Below are 20,089 nucleotides of genomic sequence, written 5' to 3'. Positions count from 1 at the left end.
TCTTAAAATCCTTCCTTAGCAGTCCTCTAGAGCAGAGGTGTTAGACAGGGGTCCCTCATTCCAAATGGAGTCTCCAAAATCTATAGTATGGCCTAAACCAGATTAAAATGTAATTGTTAAAAATCTAATAAAATGAATGAAAATACAACACAGCACAGATAATACCAACCTATGGTTAAACCAATGTGATACATCAGGATTCAGGATGCCTGTGATCAGAAGATGAAGTGGTTGGAATATATTGACCTCTGAGGAATGATTCCAGCCAGTCTATTGGTGACTCAAAAGATATGTTGAGGAATACAGGTGACAAGTGTGCTTAAGGGCTTCTTTGCAGGTTCACCCATTAGGCAGTTGCTGTTGTGTTCTGGGATGTCCAGGAGGCCTTGGAGTGAGAACAGATGTTAAGAGGTAACTGGTCTGGAATGAGGGTTCACACAAAGATCCTTGATATAGTTCTGTGACTGACTATTTTTTAAGGTAAACATCTTTTATTCATATCTTATTGCTTGTCTTGAATTTAATCCAAATAGAACAATTTATATTTTTGCCTATTAATTTTCTTCTGACTTGGCTCATCATTTAAGAACACAAAAGATACCACCCAAAATTAGTGAGGGCTGTGGACATTAGCCAACCTGAATATTTCTCTCTGGATCTCAGAGCAGCTGGTTATTAACTATTGATAATTAACTGCCTCTATTAATCTCCAATAGCATTGCTCCTTTGTTTGTAGAATTCCTGTATTAATAATCATATCTCACATATCAGTTTTACTCACTGTATTATTCTTGCTTTTCCCATTTATGAGTTGTTCCTCATTAAATCTCTACTCTTTGGATCTCTCCTTTATCATTATTCTATAAATGTATTTCATGGAAGTGTCAACATTAGCATGGACTTGAAGAGGGGTTTTCTGACTTTTGCTGGCAAGATCATGGCAAATGCAGAGATCATTAAAGAACTGCCTGCTCTTCAGGTACCCACAGACTTGGCTATTGTTCATTGCTCTGTCTATACAGGAGGGACTGGCTTCATCTCTATGGGAAATCAGTGAGCAGACCCTGAAGCTAAGCTTGTGGCCTTAGAAAAAAGACCTCAGTTAATTTTGACTCTGACATCTAATAATCAACCAAATCTCTCTCTCTCACTAATGAACAGGAAGTTGAGAAGTGGAAGCAGAAATGTAAATCAAGGCATATTAATGGGGTTTGGGTGTTTTCAGAAGGGAAGTCCCTGCTCCCTAGAAGCTTCTATCACCAAATAGGTTTATCTGTTCACAGAAGTGGCCCTTTGGTACTCAGGGGATTGTGGACTCCATTAAAAGAGTTTGGATAATATTGAACATGCACGAGGCACAAAATATATTGAATAAAATAACATAAAAATGGAATGAGTTAAATGGTAAAAGAAGCACTAAAATATACCAAGGAGAATTACTTAAAAAGTAGAATTAGCTATATGGAAAAAGATATATAAAAACTCACTGAAGAAAAAGTAGAGTTGGCAAAATAGAAGAAGCACAAAAACCTACTGAAGAAAATAATTCTTTAAAAATTAATACTGGGCAAGTAGAATCCAATGACTTCTCGAGACATTGAGAAATAATATAAAAGAATGAAAAAAATACAAGAAAATGTGAAATGTCTCATTGGAAAAATGACTAACTTGGAAAATAGTTCATGAAGAGAAAACTTAAGAATTATTGTACTGCCTGAAATCAATGATTAAAAATAAATATGGATAGCACCATTCAAGGAATTATCATAAAAAAACTGCTCTGATGTTTTAGAATCAGTGGGTAAAATGCAAATGGATAGAATCCTCTAATCACTATCTGAAATTGAGTCCAAAAGGCAACTCTCAGTAATATTATAGTCAAATTCCAGAGCCCCTGGGTCAAGGAGAAAATACTACAAGCAGTTAGAGAGAAATAATCCACATATATAACCAGAGTCAAAATGTTTTTCTTTCACAATGTAATTAATATAGAAATATGTTTGTTATGAACACACATGTATAATCTATATCACATTGCTTGCTATCTCAGACATGTAGAAAGGGAGAAGGGAAAGGATAGAATTTGGAACTCACAATTTTTAAAAATACTAAAAATTATTTTTACATGTAAATGAGGAAAAATTAATTATTGAATTAAAAAATGAAAAAGATATAAACTGTTCTGATTATCTTTGGATGAACAATGATATAAGATAAAATTTCCTAAAAACTAGAACTATCCAAAATAGACTAACAATGGGTTTCTATTTAATGGAATCATTTGGTTAAAGCCTGAATGACCATTTATCGCTCTTGTTTCAGGAAGCATTCTTATTTATATTAAGGCTAAAACACTTGGCTTTGGAGTCTTCTAACACTAATAGTCAGTGATTCTCTTTTTCCCAATTTTCCTTTCACTACAATTCATATAGTATAATCTAGGTAGAATTCATGTTCCTGGCCTCCAATCTCTGGAGCCCTGAAGTTTATTAATGTCCTTTCAAACTTAGGATGTTCAATCTTGCACACATTAGAGTTGAATGGGGCCTGAGTAGGAAAATGTATAATGAAATGATTGTCTTCCTTTTCCTGAACACTCTAGCCTACTCAATGTAGTTTGATAATAAGTAATTGTATATATTGGCAGAAATGTTTGTTCTATTCTTAGGTTAAACTAAATTAGGAAGGAAATAGTTAACTTTGAAATGTGGAACCTAGAAAGAGTCAGAATTAAAAATCCTGATCCCTGTATGACATTATGGGCCCCATTCTTATTATCCACTGGAATCCCAACCTTGCAGACCCCTAGTCTCCAGGGACTGACCTTATCTACCTTGTAGACCTTCCCCTTCTCCCCAGGATCTCCTCCCTGTAGATATTCCCCTTATCTACAAGAATACCTTAGGACATTCCCCTTATCTGCAGGATTTCCCAACCTAAAGACATTCCTCTACCCTTCTGACTACTACTCCATAAAAACTCAAGCCCAGGCTCAGCTCGGGGTCACTCACCAACTTTAGGTGGGAGACCCTAACTCGAGCTAGACAATAAAGTCCCGTTGCATCTTGCATTGTTGGCTCAAGACTCATTTATTGGGATACTTCTCTGGGCATTACATATGGAGGCTTGTCTGGGATCCCACAAAAATTATTGAGTTCTGACAAGCAGTGGGACTAATTGGGAATTCCCCTAGGATCCTTGCTGCCGAGGCTACTCGGGTCTGGTGGGCTCCAATCCACGGCTTGTGCCAGGGACGAGAGAAGAGGTCTTGGAGGTTCATGGTGTAAGGCTAAGTGGCTGGCTTGCCCTATGCCGAGCCAGAACACAGACAGACCCTCTGAAAACATTCCTGGTAAAGCTGAAGGGAGAGGGGAGCTCTGCTGGAGTGTCTTGTAGGTTTGTGTGGTAAGGAAAAGCGTATTGCCAATCCAGAACCCTAACAGGTTCTCCAAGCATGTTCCCTTGGAAGGAAGAGAGAGGAGCTCTGCCAGGCATGGGTGTCTCGACGGGGGGAGACCTACAACTTGGTTGGCCAGAAATTTAAAAGGTACCTTGTGGGGCTAGAATCCCCACTATAAGCTTTGCCTGGGGATAGAGTCCCCAAGTCCCCAATATTTAAGGAGGAACTTTCCAGACTTGGAGGCCTCGGATCGGGGGGTTGGAGGCTCCCCGAAAGGTACCTTGTGGGACTGGAGTCCCCAGTATAAGCTCTGCCCGGGGATAAGGTCCCCGAGATTTGAAGAGGAACTTTCCGGTGTTGGAAGTCCAGGATTGGGGGGTTGGAGACTCCCCGAAAGGTACATGATGGGGTTGGGAACCCCAGGTTGGTGGGTTAGAGGTCCCCAGTAAGTTGAGCACCAGTGGACACCCTGGGAGAGAAAGGGAGAAGTCCAGGCAGGGACCCAGCCATGTCACTCTATTTCAGTGACTTCTTTGGGTTCCAAGATGTATGAATGTGTGAGAGAGTATGTCCTGTAGATTTCTGTAGAGTCGGTTGTTTTTGTGTGTCTAGCTATAAGATTAAACAAAGGAAGGGGAAAGAGTGTCAGATGCTTCTTCACAAAGGGGAATTCCTTTCACAGTGGCTGTTCTGCAATCTCCCCATCTACATTTCAAACCTCCCAGACCTTAGTACTGGAGAGGCTGTGCCTGTTTTGGCAGCAGACTTAAAATCTGAATAGGAAGGGGATTTAAAAGTTCTTTTCTTAAGAAATCCAATCAGCCTTATGACCAGCTCACCTCCAAACTCCCACTGGGAGCAGATAGCAATTTTGTCACTGCAAATATTTCTTTTTAATCATGGATCCTAAAGCACTGACTTTTTCCTTTTAAAGCATGCTTGTCACAAAGTTGTATGTTTCCGTTTACTGTTGTCTTTGTCACAGTCTTGTCTCTATGTATTCTTAAATTGGACATTACAAAGAAAAGAAAGAAAGAAAAGGGGGGAGTTTGAAGATTGAACTTCCCACAGTCAAAAATCCTCAGCAGAGGACAAAAGCAAGTATCTGTTCAATGATTTTTTTTTCTCTTTCTTCCTTTGGATGGGCCCCCAAAGGTGCGAAAAAGAGAAAAATTCAGAGCAGAAAAGGGAGGTTTTACTCCATAATTAGAAGCATTTTTCACTTAAGATTTGATTTTAAGGGTTGAAGATTGCTAATGATTTTTGATATGGTACAATGTAATTTTATTTATTGTGGTAACTGTTTGTCAGTCAAATGTGAAATATTAACCAGATTTTGTTGAGCACAAAAAATCATGGTTAGAAGTTTGTTAAGCCTTGGTTTCTACTTTGTAAATGTAAAAGTCATTCAGATAAAGTTGTAATGTTATTATTGAGAACTTATTCTAGAATTTAAACTTGGAATTTTTCAAATGAGATGTTCTTTTAATGTATGTGCTGTCAGAACTAGCAACAAGTAATCATATGACACCCAAGAAGTTTTTGTTTTTTAAATGCTTAATCTCTGCATGGGTTTTAATAATACAAGTACTAAGAATTGGGTATATTACAAAAGATGGAATTTCTAAACAGTGTTGTTTTGACTAAGAGTTGTATGAATTGTTTTTAAAAATGTGTACAGGGAGGCAGCTGGGTAGCTCAGTGGATTGAGAGCCAGGCCTAGAGACTGGGAGGTGCTGGGCTCAAATCTGGCAACAGACACTTCCTAGCTGTATGACCCTGGGCAAATCACTTGACCCCCATTGCCTACCCTTACCACTCTTCTGTCTGAGAGCCAATACACAGTACTGACTCCAAAAGGGAAGGTAAGGGTTTTTGTTTTTTTGTTTTTTGTTTTTTAAATGTGTACAAGGTATAAGAAGGAATCTGTGATCTAGAGATTAACATATATTCAGACTCAAATTGCTGGAAAGTAATGATGACTGAATACAAACTATGTATGCATTTAGACTATAAAGAGAATTAAGTTTTCCACCTGAATAGGTTAAGGATATATGATGTGCAAACTGTATGCAATTAACAAGGGAAATTTGACCAGCCCAGGATCTAATAGGGTTTGCAACACAGTACATAAGTAAGATCTTAAAGAGTTTAAAGATGAGTATATTTTAATTGTATACTTAAGAGGGTTTAAGGAGATGTTCAAGCAAGTAAAAGTTGATGGAAAAGTCATGGATATCTTGTAAAACAGGGTTTTTTATTTTTATCAGTATAGTTGTTATAAAGATGCAAATGGTGAGCCCCTGGGTTGGGGGTGGGAGGGAGGCCCTTCTCAGGAATGAGAGGACTCCAGGCTTAGCTTAGAAATGAGAAAGATTTATTGCTAAGATGGGATCGGTGGCCAGCAGGATAGCATGGGTGGAGCAGCCCTAGGGGGTTGTCCTCCGTGGCATGGCATGACAGCACGAGTGAAGCAACTGTCAGGGGTTGCCCCCCATTCCCCCTTTTCAAAAGTGTGGACGTGACTCCTTGCACTCGGGCATTTGGTGAGTGGAGGATCTGTCTGGGATCCTTGGGGCTTAGGCTATCATGGTGTGGCTGAAGGTGTATCTCTTTTGTTACAGGGGCAGGGAGTTTCCCTGTCCATGGCCTGCCTGGGTTGGGGGGGTACAGGGTTCCTGCCATCTCTGCACAATGCCCATGTTAATCTCAAGAAGACTGTTTTCCATCCTTATCTACCCTTCCATCATAAGAGGTTTAAAAATATAATAGGTTTAAGTGTTTAAATTGATCAAAAATGTTTTTTTGGGGGGTTTAAATGATCATAAATGTTTTTTTATCTCAGTGTATTAAAATTGACTAACTTTATTATTACATTTGACTTCCTGGTCTTGAAAATAGATAAGCAGCCTGCTTGTCAAAAGGCTTGCTTTAAGGTTTACAGTGCTTAAGGTTTCAAATCTTGTAATTGGAAATAGACCCTGTAATACTATACATACTTTGTGATATTTCTTTAAATATGATTTTTACATAAATTGTTGCTAAAACATGTATTTTAAGTATTGTTTGAATGTAAGCAAAAGCTCATTGTCAACCTGACTGTACCATGGGTTTTGTTCAATCCTCAGTGGTTACCTCAGTTTACCAATTTGTACTATGAACTGAATCTTATAATTGATGAGCACTATGCTAAAGGTACAGTGTCTCAATTCTTAGGAGTTATTGATTGGCATTTGAAGGGATACCAAATGGCATGTTTATTTTTGTGATGGTAACAGAGAGTCAGAGAAAGTGAAGAGGTATGTTGTGTTGGAATACAGAAGAAAGAGAGACTTGAATGTCCTGAATATGCAGATTCCTTATGGGTAAATGGAAGTTGTGTTCTGCTTTGTAGTATAGAGAGAGGGGGTCATGATAGTTTTTTCTAGCTTTGGCTGAGTTCTGAAATCAGTTAGGGATTTGGAATCTTGAGGAAGAAAGGTCAGTTGGTTTGGGTTTCTCGTGGAGAGGGTTTCTGACCAGCTGAGCTCCTTCCTTGCCTATCTGTACAATTGAAATTTAGCCTAGCTTTGAAATATTTATTTAAGAAATTGTTATTTTAGATAAACCCTTTGTATCTTCCTTCCCTATTTTATTTCCTACCTTCCCTCCCTTACCTTACATGTCTGTGGAGTTAATAAGGAGAGTAATTAGAGAGGAGTTCAAATCTGTGAAGGGTTAATTATTATTTGACAGTATTAGATATAAAGAAACTAGTCAGTCATCATTTATTCCCTTTAGATATCAAGAGCATTTTGTAAGTTGAGTTAAAGGCTGGTCCTTACTCAGACTCCATCTTTACCTCCCTTCCCCCACCTGAGGTTCCTGAGACAACTGTTAGGGCTTCCTTTAATCCACTTTCCTGACAAATCATCCTTGAAAATAATAAATCCTTTTGAGTTCAACAGCTGTTAGTTAATTGTCAGTTAGTTATTAAAAGAGGGAAGAAGAGGAAAGAACCAACATACTCTGGGCTTGAAGGGAAGCCGGGTATCCATCTTGAAGGAAGGTGTAACTTCAAAACAAGTCCCTTAGTTTGCTCTTCATCTCGCTGCCAGCTGAAGCCTTTTGGCTACCACGCTCTCTGCCAAGATGCCTGAGGAAACGCAGCACAGGACCAACCTGTGGAGGAAGAGGAAGTGGAGACTTTTGCCTTCCAGGCAGAAATTGCTCAATTGATGTCTTTAATCATTAATACGTTTTATTCCAATAAAGAGATCTTTTTGAGAGAGCTTATTTCAAATTCATCTGATGCCTTGGACAAAATCAGATATGAGAGCTTGATAGATCCAAGTAAATTAGATTCTGGGAAAGAGCTAAACATTAGTATCATTCCAAACAAAGATGATCGCACCCTTACCATTGTAGATACTGGTATTGGAATGACCAAAGCTGATTTGATCAACAATCTTGGTACCATAGCAAAGTCTGGAACCAAAGCTTTTATGGAAGCATTACAGGCTGGTGCAGATATCTCCATGATTGGTCAATTTGGTGTTGGTTTTTATTCTGCCTATCTGGTTGCTGAGAAAGTGGCGGTCATCACCAAGCATAATGATGATGAACAGTATGCCTGGGAGTCTTCAGCAGGAGGGTCATTCACTGTTAGGACTGATATAGGTGAACCTATGGGTTGTGGAACAAAGGTAATTCTGCATCTGAAAGAGGACCAAACTGAGTACTTGGAGGAAAGAAGAATAAAGGAAATTGTGAAGAAGCACTCTCAATTTATTGGCTATCCAATTACTCTTTTTGTGGAAAAAGAATGGGATAAAGAAGTCAGTGATGATGAAGCAGAGGAAAAAGAAGAGAAACAGGAGAAGGAAAAAGAAGAAAAAGAATCTGAAGATAAGCCAGAGATAGAAGATGTGGGCTCCGATGAAGAAGAAGAAAAGAAAGATGGTGACAAGAAGAAAAAGAAGAAAATTAAAAAAAAATACATTGATCAAGAAGAGCTTAACAAAACCAAACCAATTTGGACCAGAAATCCTGATGATATTGCTAATGAGGAATATGGAGAATTCTATAAGAGTTTGACAAATGACTGAGAAGATCATTTAGCTGTGAAACACTTCTCAGTGGAAGGACAGCTGGAATTCCGAGCCCTTCTCTTTGTACCACGATGTGCCCCCTTTGACCTGTTTGAAAATAGAAAGAAAAAGAATAACATCAAACTGTATGTGCGCAGGGTTTTCATCATGAATAACTGTGAAGAGCTGATCCCTGAATATCTGAATTTCATTAGAGATGTGGTGGACTCTGAAGATCTGCCTCTAAATATTTCATGTGAAATGCTGCAGCAAAGTAAGATTCTGAAAGTGATTAGGAAGAACTTGGTTAAAAAGTGCTTAGAACTCTTCACTGAACTGGCAGAGGACAAAGAAAATTACAAAAAGTTTTATGAGCAGTTTTCTAAAAACATTAAGCTTGGAATACACGAAGACTCCCAGAACTGAAAGAAACTTTCAGAATTGCTGAGATACAATACTTCTACTTCCGGTGATGAGATGGTTTCTCTTAAGGACTATTGCACAAGGATGAAGGAGAACCAGAAACATATCTATTATATCACTGGTGAAACCAAGTGGCTAATTCAGCTTTTGTTGAACGGCTTCGGAAGCATGGTTTAGAAGTGATATATATGATTGAACCTATTGATGAGTATTGTGTGCAACAGCTAAAGGAATTTGAAGGCAAGACTTTAGTGTCTGTTACCGAAGAGGATTTGGAACTCCCAGAAGATGAAGATGAAAAAAAGAAACAGGAGGAGAAAAAGGCAAAGTTTGAAAACCTCTGCAAAATGATGAAAGATATCCTAGAAAAGAAAGTTGAAAAGGTAGTTGTGTCAAATCGATTGGTTACCTCCCCATGCTGCATTGTCACAAGCACATATGGCTGGACAGCAAATATGGAAAGAATTATGAAGGCTCAGGCACAAAGAGAAAACTCAACAATGGTTTACATGGCAGCAAAGAAACACTTGGAGATAAACCCTGACCATTCCATTATTGAAACTCTAAGGCAAAAGGCAGAGGCTGACAAGAATGATAAATCGGTGAAAGATCTGGTCATCTTGTTGTATGAGACTGCACTGCTGTCTTCTGGTTTCAGTTTGGAGGATTCCCCAGACACATGCCAATCGGATCTACAGGATGATCAAACTTGTTCTTGGAATTGATGAAGATGATTCAACTACTGAAGAAACCAATGCAGCTATAACTGAGGAAATGCCACCTCTTGAAGGAGATGATGACACATCACGTATGGAAGAAGTAGACTAAAGCATTCCAATTCATGGAGCAAAAGCATGTTTCCTAGACTAGTCCGAATAAGTTATTTTGTATAAGGTGTTGAGAGAATACTTGATGTCTTCATTCCCTCTGATGTATATTTTCAGATATGTTCTCTTTATTTTTGTTAAATCACTTTTTAAAAAATGTATGGCATGAACATGCTGTTTAAGGGGAAGTTTGGGTTTCTTTTCCCTTCTAAGTATAATCAATATTGTGATACCTTAGACAATTCAAGCAAGAACTAGTAATCATTGTAGTTTACTTTGGTTTTATTTTAGAGAGGGAGAAATATCTTTAATATGTCCAGACATTGTAATCCTAATGTTAGTTCACTAACATTCTTGTGGTCTGATAACAGTATGTAGTTATCAGCTGAATAATGGAATTGAATTACTCCTTGGTCTCTAAAATACACTGTTGAGGTATCTTAAAATGTTTATAAAACTGTCTTTCTTTTATATACTTAAAAGAATTGAGTTGCATTCTATTCCACCAGTTTATGCATGTATAAACCCTGGAAGTCTAGGAAAATAAAAGTGTTAACACCAAAAAGAAAAAAAACAAAACAGGTTCCTTCCTGTGAATTAACTAAAGCTTGTGGTTAATTTCAGTTCAGTCCATTTCTCTGAGTTTGTCTCTGAGTCTAAGTCCCAGTCTGTAAAGCCTGCTGTCTTTGCCTGATTAGATTAATTCCTCCTCTCCCTGAAGATCTTTGTTTCCCTTCCAGTGTTATACTCCTGACTTCAGCCCTATTATATCCTGAATCTCCTTATTCCAGCCTACCTGTAACCTAGATTTCCTACTTAGCAAGTCCCTGACAACCTCCTTTCAAAATCCCCTTCTACCACACACCTTTCCTCAAATTATCCCCATTACAGCTTTTAAGCACAGGGTTTGAGGGAAAAAGAGAGAGGAAGAAGGAGAGAGGAGATGAAAGAGAACAGATAGGGAGGTGAAAGAGAATAGATAGATGTTCTACTCTTATAATTGGATCCTTGACCTGGGGATAATTTCTAGAATTAGTGTATATGGTGTTGGGAAAATCACAAATGATTCTGGAATTCTCTTGAAAGTTACACTGAAGAGATTCCTGTCTGGCTTGTCTTAGTCTTTCAGATGACCCAGGTACAGGAGACGATAACAGCCCTGATTTATATTTACTGTGGAGCTACTCAATCCAGCACTCCTGTTCCTTAATTCAGGTTTTGTTACTAAAGTGTGATATGTTAATTATTGCCAAAATATGTAAGAATAACTGAGTGATCAGCCTGGTAGGGATGTGAAAGGCTTGTTTGAGGGTATGGAAATTGTTCCAAGACTGCTGCTTAGCAGAATTTCTCTGAGCTGTAATGGGAAAGACTTGTCTTTAAGGAAGGAGAAAGCTTCTGGGATCCAATGATGATATATTGCAAAAGACAAAGAATGTTTTGTGATGGTTAGAGAGGCAATTCTAGGGCTCAACCTGGACTGGACCTCTTCTGACCATCTAGGCTACTAATCCTTGAGTGACACAAGGATGGCATGAGCCAGTGACAGCTTTGGCCTGTCATGGAACCCCTCACTATGTGTCCTTTGGGACACGAGGAAATGTTTTCCCCCTCTGCCTTCCCTTTTTGGAGAAAGTTCCCATAATCAGCACTTAATGCAAGTTGTAAATTAATGTTTCCATCTCTCCAAACAACCTATTAGGTTAATAATTGAAAATTATCAAATTGTTAGGGAACACTTTGAGAAGTAGGTGAAGTTTAGTGATAGATGACTTGTATCTGCAGCCTTAATTTACCACAACTGAAGTTTGGATCTTGACCCTGGAAATAACCCAGGGCTTTCTGGATTTCTTCCAGAATCTGGGTTAAAGAAATTTATCTGTAAAGTGTTGTTATTCAAGTAGTTATAGATGCCATATTAATGTGGGCTTTGCAAAAAGGTATTCTTTAATAGAAACATCACATGCCAACTCTGCAAACAACTTAGGGATCAAATTTCCTAAAAGGTTCAATTCCTGTCAGAGGATGATTTCTGGGGATAAAATCTGTTGGCTAAGACACCCAAATGTTAGTGTTTAATATCAGTTTCTATTGTGCTAATTTTCTCTCTTTGTATCTGGTGTCCTAGTTTTTGCCCCAGTCCTAGGTTCTATCCTTCTGCCTTAGCGATGGATGCTCCCCCTTATGACAAGTCTGCCAGTCTGGGGAAACAGTCCCTGTTCTCCAAGCCTTCAGGACCCTGGCATTCTCTGCAGAGACACCCCTGAAGACCCTGTGCCCACAGCTCCTCTTCCTCCTGCACCCCCTCTCAGAGATACGATGCCCCTTATCAGCTTGAAGAAGCTACAGAAGATTGAAACCATCAGCCGTCTTCCCTTAGATATTTAGAAGGGGGGGGAGGGGAGACAGCATGGGACATTGTGGACATTGTGCCCAGGAGACAGCATAGAACATTGTACTCCCATAGTGAAAAGGTTTTTCAGGCAAACTATAGGCAGGAAAATTCCTTTGCTTCCACTATGATAGACTAGTGACCTTTGTCATAGATCGTATCAACACTGTATAGCTTATAGTCCTTCGGCAACAGTACCAGGCTATCTCCCCAATACCATCCGATTGTAATGACATTTAAGAATGATTTCTTTATGATCCAACTCCAGAAGTGGGGAATGTGGAACCTAGAGTCAGAATCCCGACCCCTGTATGACATTATGGGCCAGACCCTTATATGACATTATGGTGAAATAGAATTATCCACATGAATCCCAAACCTTACAGACCTCCAGTCTCCAGAGACTGACCTTATCTACCTTGCAGACCTCCAGTCTCCAGGGACTGACCTTATCTACCTTGCAGACCTTCCCCTTCTCCCCAGGATCTCCTCCCTGCAGATATTCCCCTTATCTACAAGAATGCCTTAGGACATTCCCCTTATCTGCAGGATTTCCCAACCTAAAGACATTCTTCTAACCTTCTGATTACTACTCCATAAAAACTCAAGCCCAGGCACAGCTCAGGGTCCCTCACCAACTTTGTGTGAGAGACCCTAGCTCGAGCTAGACAATAAAGTCCCTTTGCATATTGCATTGTTGGCTCAAGACTCATTTATTGGGATACTTCTCCAGGCATAACACAACCTTAGGAAATAAATGCAATGGGTATTTATTGGGTCAAAGGGTTTTCATAATTTTATACTTCTTTGAGTGTCTGGAGCTATTAAGAGAAATTAGAATTTCAAGTAGATATTTTTATCTGGACCCCCTTAAAAGATCAATATAGACTGGCAGAGCCCTGTATTGAATTTTTCTCCCTATCATGGTCGAGAAGGAGTGGGCTATCTAAGATAAAAATCTGAGATTCCTCTTTTGATTCCTTTCTTAATTCTCACCTTCCTTTAAAATGCATTATAGTCTTATTGAAAAAGCTTTGGGCTCTCAGTAATCCAGCAGGAGGGGGGCTAACACTGTTTCCCTTTGACCAAGAATGCAGTTGCCTAGTACAGCCAAGGTCAAACCCTTGGCAGGGCATTTTGCCCAGCATTAAAGTAAAATAATGAGGCTCAAAAATTGTTTAATACCATCAAGGCTGAGAACTTCAGGGGCTTTCCAGCCTAACAAGATGTCCCAGGCTTCACCTAATGATAACACATATAGTTGATAGTTTAGCATAGGTTTTTTTTTTTTTTTTTTTTTTATCTACACCTGGAGGCTTCTAAGGCTTTTGTTTTGACTATAGTAAAAATCCTGCTCTCTGTAACTGTGGGAAACTTTCTTGGGCTTTTGGGGGAAGGGGATCTTTAATTTCCTTTATAATAAATTGGTGACTCCATTATACCTCAGAGCACTTTGAGCTAACAAGCTGTGCTTCCAATCTGTTTCGTTCTTTACATCTGATGACCACCCTAGGTCACTCAGAGAAGTCTCTGGTTATAGAGAAGGATCTCTATATTTGAGTATAATTTCAGTGTGCTCTTCAAAATGGTTGGATCAGTTTACAGTTCCACCGATAATGTTATAGTGTCCCTATTTTTCCACATGCTCTCTGACATTTGCCATTTTGTCCTATATACATCACTGGGACTTCTCTTCTGTTTCACTATTCCACAGAGCCAAATGGATGGTCTATTAGTATTTAATGAACAATTAATACCTATTATATGTTAGTTGCCATATTAATCACTGAACAGGTGAGAAGGGATAGAAATATGGTCCCTGACCACAGGGAGGAATAACTCTAATGAAAATAGACAATATGATAGAGAGAGCACATTTATTGAGTTTTTATTCTTGCTTGTTTACTTTTTTGGCCTACCGCCCCCTTTCCAGAAAAAATATTACTTAGCCCCCTGGAAATTAATTAAAAAAAATTTTAATAGCAATTAATAGGAAAGATAAATGCACCTGTGGTCATCACCACCACCCTGGATTGCTGCAGTACCCACCAGGGGGTGGCAGCGCCCACTTTGGGAATCACTGGTATAAAAAAAAAAAGAAAAGGTGACTTCCAATTATTTTTTAATTATATTTTATTTTCCTCCAATTACATATAAAACAGTTTTAATGTTAATTAAAAACATTTTAGATGATACCATTTAATAATTCACAGCTTATATTCTGATAGGGGAAATCTATACATAAAAGACATCTGGAAAGCAAGGGAAGGTGAGAGAATGCAGAGAGCAAGTGATTAATTGTGGGAATGGAATGAACTACACTGACTCCATCCTACACCTCAATTCTGGATCTAGCTTACTTTCTACTCAGTTACTGGTCTAGTACAAATCTTTTCTTGTAAGAAATAATTTCTTCTTTTGTGAGATTTGATAGAAATTTTTATTGCTTAGTTTCAATTTAGTCCTACATGGCTGGGAAACGGGATCTGCTTTTCCTACTCTTTAAGGATGCTTAGCAAAGGTCTAGATTATGTTGACCAGAAAGGGAGCCAGATCCTAAGTTTTATGGAAGGTATTTTTTCACAATTATACAACTCAAACAACCCTTGTGTCTTATGTGAAAACTGGTCCCATACTGATCAATTAGGTATTGTTTCCATGTTCCATTGATTGTATACAGACACTTTGGAGAAATGGGATACCTCTTTTCCTCATTTCAAAAATTGCATCTGTTACCTAGCCTCTTTCCCACTTGGACAGTCCCTAATCTTTCCTCTAATTAGGAAACAGATAACTTAATGTCCTTTTGTTTTCATTTAACTAATTGGCTTAAGTTCAATTATTTTTAATCTATAAATGTCCAACTCCCATGCCATTCAAGGTCCAGGCCTAAGCTGAAGAAGGAATCTATCCTCTTTTGTTTGGTAATTGCCATGCAGTGCTTAATAAATCAATATGCTCAGAAGATCAAACCTTTGTTAACTCATTCATTTCATATTTCACCCAGGATGGTAGAGAATGAAGGGATAGAAAGGTCTCTGCCTAGGGCAGAGAAGAGAGAGAGAGAGACTTGAGAAAGAACACTATCCACATCCAAAGAAAGAACTGTTGGAGTAGAAACACAGAAGAAAAACATTTCCTTTAAAAGGGGAAGATATTCAGTTATTTAAGTGTCTACTATGTTCCAGGCACTGAGTGCTTTACAAATGTCTAACTTTTTTCTCACAAAAACCTAGGGAAAGAGATGATATATTTATCCACTTTTTACAGATGAGGAAATTAAGGTAGACAGAACTTAGATGGTTTATTCAGGGACACACAACTGGGGAAAGAGAGTGGCCTGAATTGTGGCTCAATGGGAAGTGTCTACAGATAAGAGGCCATAGATGTGGAGTCTACAGGAAAGGAACATGATTTACCTTTGAGAATAGAATGTATTCATGGTTTGCTGTAGGGAAAAGTGTCCCCTTTTCTTTTGAGCTCAATGCCAGATCTACTTATGGGGGAAGGAGATATCATTTTGTCATCTCCTTGTTATGTCTGTTCCTTTGGAAGTTAGAAAAATATGTTGTAAAATAATTAAAAATATCTGTACTGTACAGAATATCTACCTACTGTGAAAGGAAATTCTTGGTTCTTTTTTGTCTATTCTGAGTTTACACTTGTAAAAAGGTAATCCTTTATTCTCTTTGCCTAGTTGGAGTTAACACTTTGATTTACAATAACTTAAGTACCCCTACTTAGTACCTCACTCAATTGTGAAGATAGTATTAACTCTTCTTTGTCTACCTTTTGATGGAATTAACAAAAGCTTGAACTAGGTGGAGAAGCTTGCAAACCACTTAGAGGAGTCACACCCTCAGAAACTCAACCAGCCAGGAATCTGTGAACCCTTTTGATGTGAATTTACCCCCCAGAAGGTAAGAAGTAGATCCCACAGACACTGCCCCTCTAAGAAGTGTCTGGGGAATTTGGAAACTCTGATTGGCCCCTGTGAAGAGGGGAAGGGACAAGAAGTCACCATTAAAGGCCCTGAATTTCTGGGGCTAGGAGGTCAGCTTCAAGAAGGAAGTGGGCTTCAAGAAGGGCTTCAAGAAGACAATAGCCTCAGGAGTCATCTTCAGCTCTAGTCATTGTCTTGACCCTCCTCTTGAAGAGAATTTGGGTAAGTGAATAGCCGGTTTTCCTTTCCTGTCTTCTGGAGAGAGTTTAATTCCAGCTGAAGGTCAAGAAGTCCTGGATGAGTAGTGTACCATGCACAGGAGAAATATTTAGATAGATAGGTTAAATGTCTTCTTTAGTTTTCTGTATTAATCTACTTCCACTCTTTCCACCTCTTTTGTAAATAAAAGTCATTAGAAGTCATTTTTGACTTTGAGCAATAATACTTTAAATTGGTAACTACCACAATATTTATAATTTTCATATATTTTAGTCAAACCATTAAAATTTAATTCCTACACAACCACGGTCCTAAGAACATGAATCCTCATTACATCCTCCTGAGTATTGTCTTCTGTTTCCAGACTTTACTTGGAATGCTGGGGAACTCCTTCTTAATTTGTCTCTTCATCCTTGTCTTCCTCACTGGACACAGACTGAGGCCCATAGATCCAATTCTCACCCAGCTGGCCTTTGCCAACTCTTTGGTGCTCTTTTGCAAGGGCATCCCTCAGACAATGGCAGCTTTGGGTCTGAAGAATTTCCTGGAAGATGGTGGCTGTAAGACAGTCTTCTACCTTCACAGGGTAGCTCGTGGTCTTTCCTTCAGCATGACCTGCCTCCTGAGTGGCTTTCAAGCCATTACCATCAGTCCTAGAGTCTCCAGATGGGCAGAGCTTAAAGCCAGAATCCCAAAGTACATCATTGTCACCTGTGTCTCATTCTGGATATTCTACCTACTCCAATGTATCATTGTTATTGAGAACATTAAAGGACCTGGGTCCTCTAGAAATAGTTCACAGATTTATAATTATGAATATTGCTTTGCCTTAGCGAACATCAAAGAATATAGAGTACTGTTTACATTCATTTTATCCCTCCCTGATGCTGTGTGTGTGAGTTTCATTGTCTTGACCAGTGGCTAGATGGTGCTGCTTCTGTCCAGGCACCATAAGCAAGTCCAGGACATCCTCAAGACCAGCCATTCTTCTTCTAGAGCCTCCCATGAGATCAGAGCCACCCAGGCTATCCTGCTCCAGGCGAGTGCTTTTGTCTGCTTTTACTCACTCAATTCCATCTTGGTAGCATATATGCATTACAGAAATCCAAGGGTCTGGTTGGAGCAGTTCTCTGCCTTCCTGGCATCCTTTTACCCAATTGTTAGCCCATTTGTGCTGATCTGCACTGATTCTAAAGTTCTCAGGTATTACTGGGGTTTTTGGGGAAGGATGTTAGATCTTTTGCACATTCTTTGTGTCTCCAGGCTAAGGTACAGAATATGGAAAATGGTTAAGTTTTTAATCAATTGTTGTTGACTAACTGACAAATTGATCTTGAGCCTTAGGGTTATTAGAGGCTTTGGAAGTATTTTTTTTTCTTTTTCTCCTTTTCCCAAACCACAAAGTCTCTTCACAACTTGCTTTCATTTCCTCTACTTTGGAGACCATGTGTTACTTAAGCCAAACAATATTTTTTTCAATTGATGCTTGTAGAGGATATTGTCTTAACCATTTATTGTCCTAGCAATTACCTTTTATATTTAGCCAAAATATAGGAATTTATGTTTATTCTTTTTAATTCCCCTAGGGTTTGACTTATCCTTTAAGAATGCAGTGGATACTACTCACCTCTAGGATGTGATGGAGATCAGCCAAATTGCTTATTTCTCTCAGAATCTTAGAGAAGCCAGTTGTTAAAACTCCCACTGACCCTACACTACTGCATAAATGTTCTAAAATATTCATAGGAACTCCTTTTATGTTGGTACATAACTGGTAATTGAGAAGATCCCCACCAATTTGGGAATAGCAATTATTCCCAAATAATTTATAGCATATGATTGTGATAAGTTACTAATGCATTCTAAGAAACTATGAGCAGGTTACTTTTTTAAAAATATGGAAATACTTGCATAAAACTATGAAAAGTGAGGTGAGTGGAATAAAGAAGGCAGGGATATAGGGTCAGAAGAAGGGGAAGAACTTGGAATTCAAAACTTTTTTAAAAAGGGCAAACTGGACAAATGCATATAGAAAACAATAGCTTATCTTTTGAGACAAAGATCCCAATATCCAACATGTTTTTAGTTGTTCTTTTATTCATCGATAAATTTGAAAAGTAAGTGATCTACCTGAATCCCTATGGAAAATGGTGTAAAAAAACTAATTGAAGAAAATAATTTCTTAAAAATTAGAATTGGGTAAGTAGAATGTTAAGACACTATGAGGGGCACCCGGGTTGCTCAGTGGATAGAGAACCAGGCTCAGAGTTGGGAGGTCATGGGTTCAAATTTAGCTTCAGATACTTCCTAATTAGGTGACCCTGAGCAAGTCACCCTTAAACTCTTACCACTAGTCCTTACAACTCTTCTGCCTTAGAACCAATACATAGAATATTTTTTTAACCCTTACCTTCTGTCTTAGAATCACAGAAGGTAAGAGTTAAAAAAGACTCTTTGAGACATCAAGAATCAAGAAAAAGCTCCTTCTCCCGCCCCCCCAAGGCAAGTCTGGACTTAGGAACAGTCCAGTGAAACAGTCACTCCCGGCACCCATAGCAAAAGCTTAGTCCTGGGCTTCCGGGTTAAGATGGCGGCAGAGTAAGAAGCAGCTCTTAACCTCTCCTGACCGAAACATACAAAACTCCTCAAGGGGACATAAAAACAAGTCCAGACGAACGGAGGAACCCCACAACAGGGCACAGCGTGGAAGGTACGTGGAATCGAGACATTTCCAAGCTAAAAAGGGCTCTCACTCACTCAATCGCGAGCTGAGCAACCGCCCCACCCCCACCCCCTCCACACTCACCTATAGCTCCGAACCCAGCTAAAAAGAAATAGAGCAAGTTTGGGGCACCCATCGAGTCATCAGCAGCTCCGGGACCTGTTCCTGACAGCAGCAAGACTTAGGACCCCATTAAGTCAAAAAAAGCACGCGAAATCTGAGCGCGCGCGCCAGAGCAGGACGCTGGGCGCAGAGAGCCGGCTGAGTAGAGGCGTGGGTGGAGGCAGAACTAAGCCTAAGTGGGGAACCAGTGCAGACGGGTATACAACTGTGGAAACAGCGCCCTGAGACTTGTAAAGAAACCTCCAGCAGAGGATCAAGCAAGAGGGCCCACCAGGGGGCTTGACCTTGGAAAAAACCAGAATTCAGACCTCAGGAGCCAATAGATTGGGAACAGACACTGAGCCCGAGGATAAAGCTGAGAAGCTGCTGGGCTAATGATGGCTACTCAGCATCAGGAGGTTCAGAAGAGAAAGAATAATAACAAAAAGAAGAAGTCTTTAACACTCGACAGCTTTTACACAGAGAAAATCCAGACAACCGAGCAAACAGAGGAGGAGAACAAACAAGCATCCGGACCCTCCTCAAATAAGGAAAACTCCTCACAAGCTATGGAAGAGTTCAAAACTGAGATTCTGAGGAAAATGGAAGAGATCTGGCAAGAAAATAACAGTTTAAAAGGTAGAATCTTGCAATTGGAAAGTGAGGCTCAGAAATCAAATGAACTGATAAGCAAATTGAACACCAGAAATGACAAGATTGAAAAGGAATACCAAAAGATTATAGCCGAAAACCAAAAGATTATAGCCGATAACCAGTCCCTAAAGGCTAGAGTCGAGCAATTAGAAACCAATGATCTCTCAAGACAACAAGAACAAATAAAACAAAGTCAAAAGACTGAAAAAATAGAAGGAAATATGAAATATCTCAATGAGAGAGTGACAGACCAAGAAAACCGGTCTAGAAGAGACAATTTGAGAATAATTGGTCTTCCAGAAAACCCAGAAATTAATAGAAACCTGGACTCCGTACTA

General features: G+C 39.2%; 2 pseudogenes; one reads left to right on the top strand and one right to left on the bottom strand.

The window, feature by feature from the left end:
- Window positions 1-20,089, bottom strand: part of LOC123239261 — a 583,074-nt pseudogene that overhangs the window by 164,036 nt on the left and 398,949 nt on the right.
- On the top strand, window positions 7,529-9,756 carry LOC123239730 (annotated as a pseudogene).

The sequence above is a fragment of the Gracilinanus agilis genome, chromosome 3 (assembly GCF_016433145.1).
Source record: "Gracilinanus agilis isolate LMUSP501 chromosome 3, AgileGrace, whole genome shotgun sequence".
Lineage (NCBI taxonomy): Eukaryota > Metazoa > Chordata > Mammalia > Didelphimorphia > Didelphidae > Gracilinanus > Gracilinanus agilis.
The sequence above is the reverse complement of the archived record's forward strand: the minus strand, read 5'-3'. Positions and strand labels throughout refer to the sequence as shown.